The sequence below is a fragment of the Ochotona curzoniae genome, unplaced genomic scaffold (assembly GCF_017591425.1).
Source record: "Ochotona curzoniae isolate NIBS_2020 unplaced genomic scaffold, NIBS_Ocur_1.0 contig_1, whole genome shotgun sequence".
NCBI classification, from domain to species: domain Eukaryota; kingdom Metazoa; phylum Chordata; class Mammalia; order Lagomorpha; family Ochotonidae; genus Ochotona; species Ochotona curzoniae.
Window position 1 is genome coordinate 4,979,361 of NW_024464918.1, and position 16,349 is coordinate 4,995,709.

A 16,349-nucleotide genomic window follows, 5' to 3' on the forward strand; every position below is an offset into this window, starting at 1 on the left:
GGGCCCCTCCGTCTCCATCGGCGGGCGCGGCGGGCCGGAACGTGTGCCAGCGCCAGCCCCTCGTCTCCCAGCCGCCCGGGCCCGCGGGCGAGGCCTCCGTCGCGACCGCCAGGACCGCAACAGGCCCGGCTTCGGCCTACCCTCCCGTCCCGCAGGCCCCGGGCCGTTTCCGCTCCGCACGCCCCCGCCGGCCCACCCCGCGACCGCGCTCGCCCCCGCGCCCCGGGGCCCGCCACGCTCACTCACGCACTCACCCGCAGAGCTGGGCGCGCTTCCACTCGCTGCAACTTTATTAGCAGCCCGGTCCCGGGACACGCGTACGGCGTCCGCTCGCCCAGGACCCGGATGAGGGAGGGAGGGAGCGAGGGAAGGAGCCTGGGAGGACACCCCGCTTGGATCGGCGCATGCGCGCTGAGGCCCGAGTGACCGCGGCTGGACCGAGGGCGGGCCCGCAGCGCCGGCGGCGGCCGGAGGAAGCCTCGCGCTGGGCCGCGCGCCAGCCAAGCCCGGTTTCCGAGCAGCCCAGGCTTCTCGGGCCTGGAAGCGGGAGTCTGCCACAGTTGGCAGCCGGGGCTTCACATTGTCAAGAAAGGACGGCTTGGATAGAAACATAAAATGCGAAAACATCTTTCGAGGCGCCATTGGCCCCTTTTGAGATATCCGTTCATGCATAAATCTGAACGAAGAGAATTGTCTCTGCTAAGGTACACGTTTCTGACCCCTTACATCTGAAGCCCTGCCCAATGGAGACGCAGATATGGGCGGCAGCGGAAGATGGCCCCAGGATGCGGGCACCTGTGGAACCAGGGTCAAGGTCTTTAATAAAGAATAACACACAAATCAAAATTAGAGTCATTTTGGAAATCTGTCTCTCACATCCTAATGCAATAAGGAGTCCAGGGGAATTCTACCTTCAAAACCGAGTTCCGTCTGACCCTTTCTTTTCACCTCAGCTGCCACCTACGCGGCAGGGTGCAAGGTTCATCTCATTCGACACACAAAAGGCCGCCTGTGCTCCAGGCTGCAGCCATCTGAACACGTGCTGAGGAAGTCTAGCATTAGGGTATAGCTGTCAGAGGTATATAGCATTAGGGTATAGCTGTGACAGAGGTCTGACAAGGAAGGACAGGGTGGGGAGCCAGGGAGGGCTTGCTCCCACCTGAGGGCACAGCTGTCCCCCCACCAGCTGCCACCATGGGCAAATAATGGAAGAAGGGCCCTGTGTTAGCTAATCATTTGATTTTTTTTTTTTGTCAATTAAAGCAGAAAGTTTGTATTTTTATGGAAAAAGTTCAGTATTTTTAGAAAGATTTTAGGGGCCAGTGTTATAGGTAGCGGTTAACCCTCTGCCTGCAGTGGAGTATGGTCAGAATAAGTCATAACTAGTAATAAGGAAAATGACCCTAATGTTTATACCTTAAGTACTAAGAGTATTTGAAAATATTAATATGCAGGCTGGCACAATGGCTCAGTTGGCTAATCCTCCCATTTGGCGCTGGGATCCCATTTTGGGTGTCAGTTCGTGTCCCAGCTGCTCCACTTCCATGATATGTGGCCTGGGAAAGCAGTAGAGGATGGCCCAAGTCCTTGGATCCCTGCATCTGCATGGGAAACCCAGGAAAAGCGCCTGGCTCCTGGCTTCAGATGGGTTTAGCTCCAGCTGTTGTGGCCATCTGGGAAATGAACTAGCAGATGGAAGACCCCTCTCTATATCTCTTTACCTTTCAAACAGAAATAAATCTTAAAAGGTTCTCAAAATATTTTATTTATCTGAGTGACAGAAAGAGGGGTAGACTCACTCTCCATGTCTCTCCCGCTCTCCATGTCTCTCCCGCTCTCCATGTCTCTCCCGCTCTCCATGTCTCTCCTGCTCTCCATGTCTCTCCCACTCTCTATGTCTCTCTCTCCCCTTTTCTTCCTCTCTGCTCCTCCCCGCCCATCCCCCTTAAGTCCAGAGGCCAGCTCTATACAAGCAAACAGAACACATTTGTGTTTTTGATTTAGTACGCAGCCATCAGTCTGCCATCTCAGGTCTACATTTTGAGCTTCTTTACTGCACTATAAACCCCCGAAAGTCGTCTGTGTGCTTTAACTCTTTGTCACGCTCACTGTTATTTGTTGTTAATTCAGAAGCTCTGAGTCCTTGGGAGGCACTTATTTCTGGAGCCTGCATGAGTTTACAACTCCCAGAAGTGCCTATAACCCTGCCTTGGAGGGTGACTTTAAAAAAAAAAAAAAAACAATTCAGAGCTGATGCTTGCAGGACGTTTTGTTAAACCTTACAGCACACAGTAATTTGGTTTCAACATTTTGTCCCCTAAAACCACTCCTGACTTCATACTACCAGTAAAAATCCTTCCCACGATAATTTGCTATCTTGCAGTCATTGCACATAGGTAAGAACATAGTATGACTGTAGGGTTCCTTTTCAGAATTCTCATGCCAGCAGTTTTGCTGACTGTACTGTGTGTCTCCATGCTGATTGGATCCACCAACAACTCCAGCCTCTGCCAGATGCTGTGTGGCTTCAGCATAGGTCAACCTATGGCGGAGATTACACAGAAGGGACGAAGGGAGATTTTAGCAGTACAGCAGAAACCTGCAAAGGACTTCAAACGGCTGTAAATGAGAAGGATCACTAATATATAGTAAAAACAAAACAAAACGGGCCTGGCACGATGGCGCAGTGGTTAAGGTCCTTGCCTTGCACGCCCGGGATCCCATATGGGCGCTCGTTCTAATCCTGGCAGCTCCACTTCCCTTCCAACTCCCTGCTTGTGGCCTGGGGAAGCAGTCGAGGACGGCTCAAAGCTTTGGGACCCTGCATCCACATGGGAGACCCGGAAGAAGTTCCTGGTTCCCAGCTTCGGATCAGCGCAGTACCTTACCAGCCGTTGCAGCTGCCTGGGGAGTGAATCATCGAAGGGAAGATCTTCCTCTGTGTCTCTCCTCTCTGTATATCTGCCTTTCCAATAAAAGTAAAAATAAATCTTTAAAACAAAACAAAACGGTAAAGCAGCAAGAAAATGGGCTATCAGAGCCTAGGAACAGAGCAAAGGGATCTCCGTTTTGAGCTATCTAATAAGATCTATGAACACAACGCTGACCAGGACAATCTGAACAGACCTAGCTAGACAGACTGCTTCTCAGTTGTACCATTTGTCTGATTAATATCAGATCAAAGCAGCTGCAACACTCAGTTTTACTTCACTTGTAGTGAAGTCTGTTTCTAAATCAAGAAGGGCAGTGGTTTTCATCCATGGATAATTGTATACTTAGGAAACCCTTCAAAATTTTACCTATTTTCATTTTGTTTGAAAAAGGGAGCTCTATCTACTGGCTTACTCTCCAAATGCCTACAAGACAGACAAGGCTGGGCCAAGTCAGAGTCAGGAACCAGAACTCAATCCAGCTCTCCTGCTTAGTTGGCACTTGAGCCATCAGTGGTTGCCTCCCAGGGTGTGCGTTAACAGGGAGCTGCACTGGAAGCAGAGCAGCCAGGACTACAGCCAGGCCCATCAAGAGGTACCTTATCTGCTGCGCCACCTCACCACCCCCAGGAAACCCGTGACAGTGCTCGAGACATTCTGTGTTGTCACAAGCAGGAGCTAGGTCTCCTGGAGTCCAGGGGAAGAGGTCAGGGCTGGTGCTCAACACCCTAAGATGCACAAACCAGCCTCTTGTAAGAAGTATCTGGCTCAACACATCAACAGCGCTGAGGTTAAGAAATCTGACTTAGGGCCCGGCGCAGTGGCGCAAGTAGTTAAAGGTCCTCGCCTTGCACGCCCAGGATCCCATATGGGCGCCGGTTCTAATCCCGGCAGCCCCGCTTCCCTTCCAGCTCCCTGCCTGTGGCCTGGGAAAGCAGTCCAGGACAGCCCAAAGCTTTGGGACCCTGCACCCGCGTGGGAGACCCGGAAGAGGCTCCTGGCTTCGGATCGGCATAGTATCGGCCCGTTGCGCTCACTTGGGGAGTGATTCATCGGACGGAAGATCTTCCTCTCTGTCTCTCCTCTCTGTATATCCGCCTTTCCAATGAAAAAATAATAAAAATAAATCTTTAAAAAAAAAAAAGAAATCTGACTTAAACCCTAGAGAGGATTTTCCTTAGTTAACATGGAAAAGAAATCAGCCTTTCCCTAATGTCTTCAGTAGTTGTTGAAAATATTCATTTAGCACGGGGAAGTAGCCCAAATGTTTTGCCTTGGACCTACTCCGATTTTGAATTTTCCAGATCTAACATGGCGTGGACTTTCAGGAAAAGCAGAACAATAGATAAAATATGAAGAATTGGGACAATCAACAAAGTCCATGGTTTCAAATCTTTTTAAATGTACAGGAGCTGGGGCTGATTGGCCGAGGTTTGCATATGCCAATTCTGAACTTGCTATGGCTGAGAAGGCTCTCCCTAATGAGCTACTTCTCACCCTGCAGGACAGGAAGAAAACAACAATGTTCAGGAGTCACTCCACAGAGAAGCATCAGCAAGTGATCGCCCACGGAGAGCTATGAAGGGTCCTGTGAGCCACTTCAGAGACTTCCTGCTTCAGAAAGGAAACAGAGGAAGAACCATCTACCATAGCACTCCTCCCAGGCAACATCCTCAGAGACTCAAGCTCTCATTCAAGGTTCTGCATTTGCTCTTCAGTTGGCAATGAACCCCATGGTCCCTGGTCATTAATGCTGACAACCACGCAGGAGCCAGGACCCAAGAGTATCCAGACGAGGAAAGAGTACTTCCAAGCATAGGATGTACAAAGACACACCTCACAATCCGGAGAGAACAAAATCGTCCTGTTCTAATTGATTGGAAGCACCTTCCCACTAGTTTTAACAGAGAAGAGCCATACGCAACAGCAACGTGATCCAGCATTTGCAAGGATGGTTTTCCTAGTAAAATGTTGGTGTTCCAGCGGGAAATACCGCCTTGAGAATGCACAGACCGTTTACATGTCAGAAGTTGATGTGAATGTGGTGAAAATGTTAAAAAAGAAGCAGCTGCCTGAACTCAAAGCCCAGGAATCTGGCAGCCACAGACTCCTAGAAGCTTCAGGGATGAAGATCAGAGACTCTCTAAGCTGCCGGAATGAACACGCAAGTTTTTTTGTGTGTATACCTACGCACACATTTTCGGCAGACAAAGCCTACAGCTTTCATCAGCTCTCAGAAGGCTTCCGGACCTCTGTATGCTTACACATGCTTCGGAAGGTGGCTTACTTCACACATGGTGGAACTGTAACATGTCCATTTTAGGTTATCTTTTCTTCTCTCTTTCTTTTTTTTTTAAAGAGAAACCTAATTAGGAGACTCTCTCCAGGGAAGGCAGCTTGAGTAAAACATAGGAACCAGGTTTGCCTGTCTCCAGCCATCTGCTACATTAAACAAGGCCTCCCATGGCTGGATTCCAAAACACAAAATTAAAAGGGTTGCTTGCACCCAGAATCATAAAACAAAGAGGCTTTCTAAAGTAGGGCTTGGAGCAAACACTCCCTTCCTCCTGACTCAAACAGCATCTGTTTCTCCTGACAGCAATCACCCCCGTACTTGACTACCCTGCATGGTTCTGCAGGCTCAGTTTTCATCCTCAGAGACACTGTCTCAGATGAGCCAAACCACATGTGTGACCCACCACAAATCCAGAGCAGCAGGTGAAAATCTGGGCGTGCTATGAAGTCAGAGAAAGAACTGGACAGAAACCTCCCATGCTCTAGGAAGCCCTGTAACTAATCTTTGTCATGAGAACTCTGAAGCCAGACTGTTCAGCGCGAACATGGACAATCCTCCCTTATTGTGTGACTGCCTCTCTGACTACCTTAGCCACGCTGGACCCCAATCTCCAGATGCATAAAATGGGGGTAACAATAGACTCTACTATGATCACGAGGATTTAATACATAGAGTCTTACAAGGTGCTTTGGATAGCATGTGGCCCATGTTAAGGATTTATTTTAAAAACACATATTTTCTTCTGAATTACAGCAATCCCTATAATGCTTAGCAAATTCATTTTTATATATAACATGTATATTCATTATATAGGATGTTAAAACTGTTCTTTTTACTTAGATAGGACATCTCATTCATTCCCAGCTGTTAGAATTTCAAGTTTCTGTGTCCATTTTGGACTTGACTAATGAACTCCAGACCCTTAAATTCAGCAACCCTGTTAGCCTCTCTGCTGGAGAGTAGTATTTGTAGATTTTCTGTTCCATGCCTTTCAATACTTTCTCCTCTATCCTTATTAATACCATTCCCTTACTATCTCAGACACAGAACCCAACCCCAGAGATGTATGCATGACCTAGAGGGATTATAGTATTACAGTTCAGTTACATAGGCCAGTCATTGGCTCAAAGATGAACACACAACCTTAGCAAGAGAACATGTATCACTCCTTAGGCTGAGGCATGAATGCTGAGAGAGAAAATTCATCTTTCTTTTTTATTGTCATTGCTAACCTAAGGGTAACTGTGAGGCTGCCAGGGAGAGAATTTCCTTGGAAATGACACCAGAAGAGGGGAACAGAACTCTGAAACAGAAGCAAAAACTAATCCCTGATCAAAATCATTCTAGTCCCTGGATCCAGCTGTACCAGCACTCAAAGCTCTACCCTAGACTTTGCAATTGCATTAACCAGCCCATTCAGATTTTCCTCAAGTGTTATGCTTCTACTACTGGTAACCATTGGCAGTCTCCCTGCATGTAGCAGGTGTAAATCTGAAGTCCTGGTACTTGACATCCTCTCTGCCCAAGCTGCTCCTATTCCAGTCTTTCCCTTCTCAAACTGCAATTCTACTCATGTAGTTGCTCCAATCATGCCTTGCAGTGCTGTTGATAGATCAGATGGCAGCTCTTAAATCTTCATCCCCCACCCCTCATGTGGGATTACACACCCATGCTACATGGCAAGGTCTTTCACGAGAGGAGGTGCAATACAATTGACCTTGATGACAGCCAATTGACTTCATAGGAACACAATCTTTACATGCATTTGATAGTTCAGCTTTGTCTTTTTGTTTTTGGCACCTACCAGGAGAAGAACAGATTCCAGTTAGGCGCTGGTTCAAAAAAGATGAAGATACAGGTAGGAAAGCTCATCTCAATGCTCAGCCTGTAGTCAGCCCAACAGGTCCATGGCCTGAAGCCCCATGGCCCAAGCTGATCCACAGAACCAGGGGTGAGAGAAGTCAGTGTTTGCTCTGGGCATCTTGCTTATGCAACAACAGGCAACTGAAAGCATTTTCATTGAACCCTGCCTCTCATCCATATTTGCTTACTTGTGAACTCCGCTTGTTGATAAGGCGAAAAATACTGCGTGAACACCTTCATGGATCAAGTGTATTCGGAGCATCAGGGATAATACGACAAACAGCAAAGACAAAAACCTAAGACATAATAAACAGACAATTTTAAAAAGCATGAAAATGAGTAAAATTCAGTCTGTTTCATGGTAATGAGCACTTGAGAGAAAAATAAATCCGTGAACAGGGCTGCAGGGGGTGGAGTGCTCCTCGACGGGGGGGGGGGGGGGGGGGGGGGGGAAAGATGAGTGACAGCTGCTGTTTAGATGAGGTAGCACAGCTCTGGCAGGAGTGCCCACCCACTTCCTATCCAGCCTTAAGTCTTAGCAATTGCACCCCTAAAGTGTGTCTCAATGCTGGTGTCTCCCCACATTTCCTACCCCCACATAGTCAAGGTCAGGTTTTCTTCCGGGTCACTGTCATCTCTCACCAGCATTCTTATCTGCTCCCATTCAACATCCTCCCACCCCCTCTCCTTTATGTACCACCAGCTATTCCATATTGAAAATGCAAATAAGGTTATGTCCTCTCTCAGTTCAAGCTCTTCAAGTTCTTCCCACTGCGTTTAAGACAGAATTGCATAGCCCAGCCTGTGCCTTCCTTACACTGTTTTCCCTTTCCTCATATGCCACAAGCCCTTCCTCATATTAAGATCCTTGTATAGCTGGTTCCCTCCTTTGTTCTCTCTTTCTACCTTGGAAACTTTTGGAATAGTTTGCCTACCACCTTTGACCTGTCTCACTCCTACTCATCAACCTTGGGTCTCAGCGTAAACACCCCATTCCCACAAAGGCCTTCCCTGGCTACATCCTCTCCTCACCCCTCCCCCTCATCCAGGGTCCTCCCTGCCCCCACCCCCTCCCAACTCCATTATATACTTGCAAAGCATCCAGCTCTTTCTCTGCTGGGGCTCACTTCTCACATGTCATGACTTGATCAAAGTCTATTTTCCCCATTGTAATTAAGTTCATCTTCATAGCTGAATCCTCAGCACTTAGATCAAGGACCAGCATGCTACAGGCACTTACAACAACAACAACCAAATCATAGAGTTTTCTCCTTCAATCTTGGTCTTAAATTTGCTCTTAGTTACAATCATACTGTTCCCATTCTTTTGAAATTTCCTAATCCAATGTTAACATGTAACAGAGCATGGCTCCCCCAATCTCCCAAACAGAAACCCAGCCCTTAGATTTAGCTTTCATTCGTTCGTTCACTTATTCACTAAATAGGAATGCATTTTCACAAAATCCACTGCGTGCTTGGTGCTGTGTCAAGTGCAAGGAAGACAAAGGTGAGTGACTCCTTCCTTGCCAGCACCCAGTCTCCTGGGTGGTGATGTGTTGTGTGGTTGCCTTCATTTTCAAGGTAAGATCACGGGAAACAATGTCTCAAGCAGAGCTGCATCTCACTAGACTACATTCTCTGTAGTCTTATTGTTTGCATAGATTTTCTAAAATAGTTTTATGATTTTCATAAAAATGATACATTTATGCTGAAAATTCAGATTACAGGAAAAAAAAAAGGGAAAAATGACTTGAAATCCTGTGAATCAGAAATGAAGCTGACTGTGACATCTTTCCTGATACCTTCAGGAGTATGCGCCTGCTGTAACAGCTCATATTGATCGAGCACTCAGTGGTTGTAAAGCACAATGTGCCTTGTATATTTTATGAACTGCCAGTTACCAGAGAATGGAGTCACTGCTAGGAGCATTATCATCTTCTTATCTATAAGCGCAGAAACATAGGCACACATCATAAAGGAATAGACTCTGGCAAATGCCCAAATTACTACAGCCTGTACAAATTCACAGTTCCCCAGAGTGTCTCTACCCTTGGATGGTGTCAGTTATTTATTTGAGAGACAGCGAAAAAAAGAGAAGTCCTATATTTTGGTTCCAGGATCCACAAGCTCCATCCAGACCATCTACCTGGGTGCCAAGAGGCCAACCCCCTGAGCTATCACGGCTGTATTCCGGAGTCTGCATCAGCAGGAAGCTGAAACTGGGAGCCAGAGCTGGAAATGAACTCAGAGACTCTGATGGGTGACAGCAACATCCTAACTAGCATCATCCTAATAACTGGGCCAACTTCCCCACTGTGCCACCACCACCACCAAAGTGTCTATTAAGAGCAAGTGTTGGAAGAATACTTTGCTAAGCATGGGAGGATAACAGAACTCACTTGAAATATTTTGTACAACTGGCCTGTTCTACATGTTGCAGTGTGGAATATCTTGTATCTTTTGCTTTCTATGCTCTCCTCTCCCCCATCATTCACTGGTCTCTTCTAATCCCACTGCTCTCAGCTCCCCACTGACCCTCACATTTCTATCAAGACATCTTTGTTTATAAGGTAAACTCTGGAGGGAATGTCTCTTCCCACAGCTGCTCCATCTTTCCTTCCCAGGCTACTTTTATTCCTCCTGTCTTCCTTCATGGAGCTTGCTGGCCTGCAAGAATCTTTCCTGGGTGTTTGGAATTCTGGCAGGAGCATAAGAAGGAAGAGGAGTGGGTGCAAGGCAGAGATGACAACAGGTGAGGTTTACATTTTACAGAGAAGAAAACAGGAGGACAGAGAAGTGAATTAGCAGAGTTCACGTAGACAAGGAACCAGAATCTAAATCCAGCTGACCTGAACTGTCAAACTCCTGCTCTAGCCACCACTCAGCACTGCCTGCTTGCTCGATTTACTCTAAGACACAGAATTGTTGCAGACATTTACACCCCAACAAATAATTCTTACAAATCTCATGATGATAAATTTCAGGGAACAACAACACCCCACAAACTGAGCTTGGAACGCAGCAAGTTACCAAGTAAGGAAATCAATAAATGTGTCAGTGCACACAATTGCAATTTCTTCACCCAAACTGGTGCCGCAGAGTGATGACGAAGTCACACAGAGCGGGCAGGCCATAAAACGGTGTATTTATTCACACAGCCAGGTAAGGGCCCTGAGCAAGCTCAAAGGGCCCTAACTGAATGGAGTTAGTGTTCCAACGTGTTTATCTTGAAGGGTAGTGAAACCTATTCATTCTATTTGTGGAATGACTAACGCTTCTGTGAATGCATCATTTACAATATGGGGGCATTGCTAATGTGCCGCATTAGAGGCAATTTGGACTGATGAATCAAATCAGTTAAGCTCCTCTAAGTCAACTCTGGTGACCCGAGTCACACCGTGTAATGTTTCCATGGGAGAAAAGAACACGCTAAGCAGTTCAGGCTGTTGATCTCATCTGTGTGGCTCTCACATACCTGCTCGTGGCAGAGCACTGCTGTGCTGCATTAGCACATAAACTGAAGTTCAAACATTTCAAAACCAAGGCAAGAAATCCACAGAGACCCCTGCCCAGAGTTTGCCATTAGTGGAACTGAAGGAGCCCCCTGCCAGGCCATTTTGCCCAAAATGAGAATTTGCACAACACTGGTGTTTCAGTGTGGTCCCAACTGTCATGGCCTCAAGGTCAGAGCAATAGTCGAGGAGAGAAGATTGTTTCTCAAATAAGATAACATGTTTATTTTACTTGCTGCTGTTTGCTGCAGGAGACTCCATTCTGTGCTAGGAGTAAGGAAATTCAGAAATAAGGGAAGCAATGAGTAAGCATCACCACTCTCTCCTTGAACCTCCCTCTTCACCCCTTGCTCCGGTCAGATCTCTGATCTCTGGTGTGGTTGCAACTTCCTTTCTGACTCATTTATTCATTCAACAAACTTTGAATGATTGTGAGATACCAGGCACTGGGCCAGACACGGAATGGCTTTGAGAACAAAAGCACACAAGGGTGCTACTCTTCGGGAATGCAATCAAGCCAGGGAAGCAAAAGCAAATTGCTTGCTGTTTAGTCTGCCTGAGATGATGCCCCAATACCACCTTCACCATCAGCACTGGCTGAGCTCATGTTTTTAAACTGCAAATTTTGTCCCTCCTTCTACTCATCTATTCTTGCCTGGAATTCATTTTTAAAGTCAACCTGTATAACCAACCTCATGGAAATAGACATAGCCATGCCCTGCTTGCTGTGTCTGTGACATTGACGTAGCCACAAACAATCTGGAGTATCTGGAGGTGATGGGACACCCAGGCACTCATGTTTGCATTGACTCCGGAAGGACTTACAAACAGCCTGTCTTCAGCTTTCTGTGCCCTCTTATCCTCAGGACACCCGCAGTCCTGGCACCAGCAGGGTGCTGTGATCAATCCCCACAGCTCATGGGGCACAGGGTGACAGACAAGAGAGTGATGCGTGTGTGCTGAGTGGTTTTTCTAGAAGCAGCCTTCAAAGATTTGTAGCTAGCTGACATATGGAAGAATCAATAACATCTTGTTTTTCTCTCCACAGCATCCATTGAAGACAAACACACGAAGAGAAACCTATTCCTCAATCTCACAGTTAGGTTGTTCTAAAGTTGAAAAGAAAGCGGTCAGGACAAACTCTCACAGGGAAGCAGACATATCACAAGCGTGCAGTGCCAGGAACCCAACTTTCTTGGCCATAAGTCACTGAGTTTCCATGGATGCTCAGGTGGGGCTATCCAGCAAGTTATAGAACAACAGTTCAGAGCACGGTTGGGGATATAGGCAGCCCTAGAGTAGTCCTACCTGCCTTTTATTTTCTCTTTCTCAGAATTCTGAGTAGTTAAATACCTCCAGAGAAATACCCAGGCTTTCCATTATCCAAAAGGAAGTTACCCTATTAGCAAGAAGTGCATGCCAAGCCTCCCTAGGCTATTTGCAATTTGGCAGAGTAACTGTACTTGTCTTGGTGGCCATGACCAGGGCTCTAAGACTGCTTGCATTCAAACCACATGACACAGCCAAACCTAACACACCAGGAAGGAAGGGGCTGGAGTCATTTTCCTCACAAGGGCACAGTGGACACGTGGGTATCGTGGACTCTATTGCTGGCTGGACCAGCACATAAAGTGGGAACCAACGCAGCTGCTCCCCATACACTGATTCATTGATACATTCAGGCATTTACACACTTGCCACACTTCTACTGATAGCTGTCACTATGGCAGAATCTGTGTTAAGTCCCAGATACAGCAATAAGCAAAAATGGCCTGTTCCAAAATACACAGTCTACATAAGCCAGTGAGAGCATGGACAGTAATCAAATAACTACACTCTGCAGGACAGGAGCAGGGCCACTGAGAGCACAGGCGAGACAGGAAGGTCTGACTCAACAGTAAGATGAATAGGGGTGAATTAAGTGAAGTCGAGTTGGTGGGGATAAAGTGTGCTTAGAAGATGAAATGGTGTGCACCCCAGGGACATGGGAGGGCATAGCAGTGACGATGAGGAGAGAACAGTATGCAGAGAAGACAAGAGGAGGGCGACAGGCCTGCAAGGGGAGTATTCCAGAATGATCTCCTGTAGGAGGACATTGTGAGCCTGGAAGGCCAGCGAGCACAGGTTTGCAGTTCATTGGACAGTATTTGCATGACAACAACCAAATGGCTACCTTTGGTATAAACAGCATGTGAATGAGAACACCTGGTGTAATATACAAAACAAAAGGAATTCCAATCAAGAGAGGGAAACAGTACGGACTCTCAATGTGTAAAGTCTGATGCCCCTAATAAACTTCGGCTTTGACCATCAGTCAGGGTCCACGCGTGTTATTATCGGCTCTGTGCACCAAGTCCGTCGCTGCGGGACAGCGACAATCACCAGTGTGCATCACATGTCAAAGGCCACTGCCAGACCCTTTCAGACCCAAAGCAGTCGTCTTCCATGAGGAGGAAAGTTGGAGGGATCTGAGGAAAGATGGGGTAGAGAGGGAAGGGGGATAGGAAGATGGAGTCTAGGTTTTTAAGAGGCCCACCATGATCATACCTGGGACCATTCTGTCACTCCCGCTTCCACCTGCCCCAGCTGGCATGCTCAGCATCCTGCCCAGCTCCCCTGCAGCACTGCAGCCCAGAAACTCTGTCATGGTCCCATGTAACTGCTTTCCTGATGATGGGAAGAGCAGGAATGAGACAGGAGTGCCATGGGAATTAGGAAGGCACCTCAGGTTTCGCAGAGGATGGAGACACCCATGCTACTTGCACCTTTCCATGAGCTCTTGAACAGCTCCTCTTCCTCCATGACTTGCAGATGAGAAGACACTTGGGAGCACCTGTGGGAGACTCCCCACACCCTGGATGTTCTCTCTGATGTAGCATAGGGGCAGGACAAGTGTATCTGACTCTTTCCGGTGTTTCCTGGTAGGGCTGCAGGAAATACAGGCTCACTTGAGTTAGGATGCAAAGCATATCAAAGACCATTTTATCTCATTGAATCATGGTGAAGAACACCTCCAACCAACAGAGAGAACAACCCCACTCCCTGGGCGCAGCGTGGGGCATGGCGCGTTCGATACAGATGCTTCAAGTGCAGACAGAAGTCTGGTACCACACTGGCCCCTGCAACCTCCACTCTCCTTTACTTTCAAGATGCTGCTTTGTGTTGCATGTGGTGGGGGTAGGGGAGAGGAGGGCAAGAACACACAGGGGGTCGTGTATGTATATGTGTTTTGTGTGTGTGTGTGTGTGTGTGTGTGTGTGTGTGTTGGGCTGGGGGAGAGGGCAAGGACAGGCGGTAGAATCCTTCTCATTCCCATCTGTAGTCTCACAGCCTTCAGCTGCAGAAATCTGCTCAAAGTGGCTTCTGATCCAGGACCCAGGGAACAGGGGGCGTGAAGCACCTGGCCAGGAAGGAGGACTCCTGTAGTGGGGGGGGGGAGCAGCAGTCTACACAAGAGTCTGGCAAGACGGAGGCTGCAGGTAGAGTGTGGGTGCATCTGGGGAGGGCCAGCAAAGGATCCAGGCTGGGGTGCTGAGCGAGCCAGGGAGAGGGAAGCTGGAGGCTCTGAGCTGGGATCTTGTGGAGTCCCAGCGTGAGCAATGGCCTGAGTTTCCTGAGGAAGGAAGAAGGCCCAGGAGCCCAAACAGAGAGTGCATGGCCTTGAATCAGGCTGTCTGGCACCTGAGGTTCCTGGAGAGGGAAGATAAAACTAGACATTGTAGCAGACACTTTCTTTTTTCTTCTAAAGATTTATTTATTGGGGCTATGGTTGTGCATGGCCTGCTAAGCCTCCATCTGTGATGCCAACATCCCATATGGGCAGTGGTTCAATTTCCGGCTGTTCCACTTCTAATCCAGCTCCTTATTAATGTGCCTGAGAGGGCAGCAGAAGATGGCCCAAGTGTTTGGCTCCCTACACCCACCTGAAAGACTCAAAAAGAAGCTCCGGGATCCTGGCTCCTGTCTTCAGCCTGGCCCAGTCCTGGCCCTTGTGGCCATTTGGGGCAGTGAACCAGTGGATGGGAAATAATCTTTCACTTTATCTCTATAAATCTTGAGACTTACTTATTTGAAAGAGTTACAGAGAGACATCTCTCATCCCCCGGCTGACTCTCCAGATGGCTGCCAAAGCAGGTCTCCTCAGTCTCCCACATGGATGGCAGGGGCTCAAGTAGTTGAGCCATTGTCCCCTGCTTTCCCAGGCCACCAGCAGGGAAGTGGCTCGAAAGTGGGCCAGGCAGCACACAAACCAGCACACTTTGAGATGCTGTCATCGCCTGTTGAGGCCATACCTGCTACACCACAATGCAGCCCCCTGGGGATGCATGTGTCCTGCTCACTTCTTAGCATTTTATTATTTCTTAATTAGAAGGCTTTTGAGTCAACTCCACCCTGAGTTTCACCTCCCAGTAAAGGACTATCTAGTGAGAAAGAAAAGGCAGCCTGGTGAGAAATTTTTTGGACTTGGTAAGCTCATCACCTACCTCTTTCCGAGCAAGACATGCAGAGAAGCAGAGGCAGTGTATGCATGTACAGTGGTGTGTGCCTCTCTTGTACGCCTCCACAAGACCTGCCTTCATGACAGGAACTGTGCACTCACTGGCAAGCCTCTCCCTTCTCGTCCACACTGATCCATCTTTCAGATCTCAGCATCATTTCTGCAAGAGAGCCCATTGTGATCCTCAGTCTAGCATGGTTCTGTCACTCTGGGTTCCCGCCAGACCTACTTGTTTATCTCAGAGGATCTAACTTACTTTGCTGTTACGTCATCGACGATGTGATTATTTAATTTGAGGTTATCTTCCTCACTCAGTTGTAAGCTCCATAATGTTGAGCATGTTCTGTGTGTTCACGGTGTTTCCCTGGAAGCTAAGAGCAGTGCTGTGGAGCAATGGATTAAACCTTTGCTGAAGAAGCAAGCCAACATCCTGTAGCACAGTGCCTGCCTGAGCCCTGGATACTCTTGCCAGTCCAGTCCCTTGCTGATGTACCTGGAAAGGCACCAGTGATTCCCCAAATGCTTGGATTCCCGCCAACCATGTGGAAGACCTAGATGGTGTTCTTGGCTGCCAGCTTCGGTCTGGCTAATCTCAGGTTGTTGTGGCCATTTGAGGAGTTAAGTTTGAAGGGAAGATATCCTTTTCCATCTTTCCTTCCCTCCTTGCCTCCTTCTCTCTACTGGAGCTTCCATAGGGGTGCCAACCTTCCAGACACAGACTTAACCCATTACATCAACACTGCTGGCCCCACAAATAAATCCTTTATAAAAAGAAATATATCCACAAGGAAGAGATGCAGCATCCTCCCCAAGCATAAAGCTGGCTCCTGGTGTTACTTTTCTACAACTGCCACTTGCCACTGATGATCGTTTTTCTCTCGTTTTAGGAGAGGATGCAGTCTAAGAGAAATATAGGTGAATTATATAGATGACTGAAGGCATCTAGCAACCACTTGTTCTTTCATTCATTTATCCAACAAAAATGATATTAATGACCAACCATGTGCCACACACTGGGATAGGAGCTATATATTTTATAATGTACATGGAAGACAAGGAATTTCCAGTCTAGTGAGAGAAATAGTTACATTAAAGCTGTACCCCTTGAAATGACATCCAAATCAGTAACCCAAGTTAGCAAGGCCAAGAAAGGAGTGGGGAGAAAATTCTAGGGAAAGTGTAGAATGCAGAGACACCAAAGGTAGGAAACAGGCACAAAGAGCAAAGTGAAGAGTCAATGAGAGACAGGTT

At 47.6% G+C, this 16,349-nt stretch overlaps 1 protein-coding gene and 1 pseudogene across 1 annotated transcript in view; one reads left to right on the plus strand and one right to left on the minus strand.

The window, feature by feature from the left end:
- Positions 1-490, minus strand: part of SMAD5 (SMAD family member 5) — a 40,677-nt gene extending 40,187 nt beyond the window's left edge. The window contains exon 1 of the mRNA XM_040982178.1: positions 255-490. The gene's annotated coding sequence lies outside the window, so the exon portion shown is untranslated. The remainder of the gene's footprint in view (positions 1-254) is intronic.
- Positions 491-15,841: 15,351 nt separating this feature from the next.
- On the plus strand, positions 15,842-16,007 carry LOC121154461 (annotated as a pseudogene).
- The last annotated feature ends 342 nt before the right edge of the window (positions 16,008-16,349 follow it).